The 2916-nt window shown below is 51.0% G+C and overlaps 1 pseudogene; it reads left to right on the plus strand.

Annotated features, from left to right (window-relative positions):
- Nucleotides 1-2037: 2037 nt before the first annotated feature.
- LOC144591848 (monocarboxylate transporter 10 pseudogene) lies at nt 2038-2464 on the plus strand (annotated as a pseudogene).
- The last annotated feature ends 452 nt before the right edge of the window (nt 2465-2916 follow it).

A 2916-nucleotide genomic window follows, 5' to 3' on the forward strand; every position in this document is an offset into this window, starting at 1 on the left:
GATCACTCTTGCCCAAGGGGCCTCGCACAACAAGACTGCTAACTAACCCTTCCTCATTACTCAATACCCAGTCTAGAATGGCCTGTTCTCTCGTTGGTTCCTCGACATGTTGGTTTAGAAAACCATCTCTCAAACATTCCAAGAAATCCTCTTCCTCAGCACCCCTACCAGTTTGGTTCACCCAATCTATATGTAGATTGAAGTCACCCATTATAACTGCTGCACCTTTAGTGCATGCATTTCTAATTTCCTGCTTGATGCCATCCCTAACTTCACTACTGCTGTTAGGTGGCCTGTACACAACTCCCACTAGCGTTTTCTGCCCCTTAGTGTTTCGCAGCTCTACCCATATCGATTCCACTTCCTCCAAGCTAATGTCCTTCCTTTCCACTGCTTTAATCTCCTCTCTAACCAGTAACGCTACCCCACCTCCTTTTCCTTTCTGTCTATCCCGCCTGAATATAGAATATCCCTGGATGTTGAGCTCCCAGCCTTGGTCACCCTGGAGCCATGTCTCCGTAATCCCAACTATATCATAATCATTAATAACTATCTCCACATTTAATTCATCCACCTTATTACGTATACTCCTTGCATTGAGACACAAAGCCTTCAGGCTTGTTTTTACAACTCTCTTGCCCCTTATACAATTATGTTGAAAAGTGGCCCTTTTTAATTTTTGCCCTGGATTTGTCTGCCTGCCACTTTTACTTTTCACCTTGCTACCTATTGCTTCTACCCTCATTTTACACCCCTCTGTCGCTCTGCTCATGCTCCCATCCCCCTGCCACGTTAGTTTAAATCCTCCCCGACAGCACTAGCAAACACTCCCCCTAGGACATTGGTTCCATTCCAGCTCAGGTGCAGACCGTCCTGTTTGTACTGGTCCCACCTCTCCCAGAACTGGTTCCAATGTCCTAAAAATTTGAATCCCTCCCCCTTGCAGCCCAGTGGTATGAACATCGACTTCTCTAACTTTAGATAGCTCCTCTGTCCCTCTCTTCCCCTCCCCTTCCCAGATCTCCCTCTATCTTCCTGTCTCCACCTATATCCTTCCTTTGTCCCGCCCCCCCCCCTGACATCAGTACGAAGAAGGGTCTCGACCCGAAATGTCACCCATTCCTTCTCTCCTGAGATGCTGCCTGACCTGCTGAGTTACTCCAGCATTTTGTGAATAAATACCTTCGATGAGACCCAACAAGGTGACTTTGAAGCTGGTATGACTTGGGTGGGGGAGGGATGGAGAGAGGCATTGCAAGAGTTACTTGGTTAGAGAAACCAGTATTTGCTGGGGTGCAATCTGCCTGAGCGAAATACCAGGTGCTGTTCCTCCAATTTGCGTTTGGCCTCGCTCTGACAGCCTGTTCCATGCACCCACCACCCTTTGTGTGAAAAATAAACAGGTTGTACTTAGAAACATAGAAAATAGGTGCAGGAGGAGGCCATTTGGCCCTTTGAGTCAGCACCGCCATTCATTGTGATCATGGCTGATCATCCACAATCAGTAACCCGTGCCTGCCTTCTCCCCATATCCCTTGATTCCAAGAGCCCCTAGAGCTCTATCTAACTCTCTTTAAAATTCATCCAGTGAATTGGCCTCCACTGCCCTCTGTGGCAGAGAATTCCACAAATTCACAACTCTCTGGGTGAAAAAGTTCCTTCTCACCTCAGTTTTAAATGGTCTCCCCTTCATTCTAAGACTGTGTGGCCCCTAGTTCTGGACTCGCCCAACATTGGGAACATTTTTCCTGCATCTAGCTTGTCCAGTCCTTTTATAATTTTATATGTCTCTATAAGATCTCCTCTCATCCTTCTAAACCCCAATGAATACAAGCCCAGTCTTTCCAGTCTTTCCTCATATGACAGTCCCACCATCCCAGGGATTAACCTGGTGAACCTACGCTGCACTGCCTCAATAGCAAGGATGTCCTTCCTCAAATTAGGAGACCAAAACTGCGATAAATACTTGATTTTGAACAGATTGCACCTCCCGGTCTCCCCACCTCTGGTTGACGGTTGCCTGTGGTCTGTCTGCAGGTCGCTGGGCCCCATGTACTTCACCTACGGAGTGGTGCTTGGCTGCGGCTCGTCCTTTGCCTACCAGCCCTCGCTGGTGATCCTGGGCCACTACTTCAAGCAGCGGCTGGGGCTGGTGAACGGGATTGTGACGGCAGGCAGCAGCGTGTTCACCATCGTGTTGCCCTTGCTGCTCAAGCACCTGCTGCCCAGGATCGGCCTCAGCCACATGCTGAGGGTCCTGGCCATCTTCATGTTGGTGCTGCTGCTGGCCAGCTTCACCTACCGGCCCCTCGGCCCGCCCGCGGCCCAGACCTCCTCCGCCAAGCACAAGCTCAACTTCAGGAAGCTGTTCAACGTCAAGATATGGCAGTTCCTCGGCTACCGCATCTGGGCTTTCGGCATTCCCACCGGGCTGTTCGGATACTTCGTGCCTTACGTTCACCTCGTGAGTATTCGCCATTCATTCATGTTCATAAGTGAGAGGAGCAGAATTAGGCCATACAGCCCATCAAGTTTACTCCGCCATTCAATCATGGCTGATCTATCTCTCCCCCCCAACCCCATTCTCCTGCCTTCTCCCCATAACCTCTAGGGTTGCCAACTGCCCCTTATTATCCAGGACATCCCGTATATTGGGCTAAATTGGTTTGTCCCATACGGGACCGCCATTGTCCCTTATTAGGCCCGGGGGGGCGCTGTAGGCCCAGACACTGTAGGCCCGAGGGGTGCTGTAGGCTGGGATAGTGTAGGCCCGGACACTGTAGGCCCGAGAGGCGCTGTAGGCCGGAATAGTGTAGGCCCGAGGGGCACTGTAGGCCGGGATAGTGTAGGCCCAGACACTGTAGGCCCGAGGGGCGCTGTAGGCCGGGATAGTGTAGGCCCGGACACTGTAGGCCC

This window comes from Rhinoraja longicauda, unplaced genomic scaffold (genome assembly GCF_053455715.1).
Source record: "Rhinoraja longicauda isolate Sanriku21f unplaced genomic scaffold, sRhiLon1.1 Scf002344, whole genome shotgun sequence".
Classification (NCBI taxonomy): Eukaryota; Metazoa; Chordata; class Chondrichthyes; order Rajiformes; family Arhynchobatidae; genus Rhinoraja; species Rhinoraja longicauda.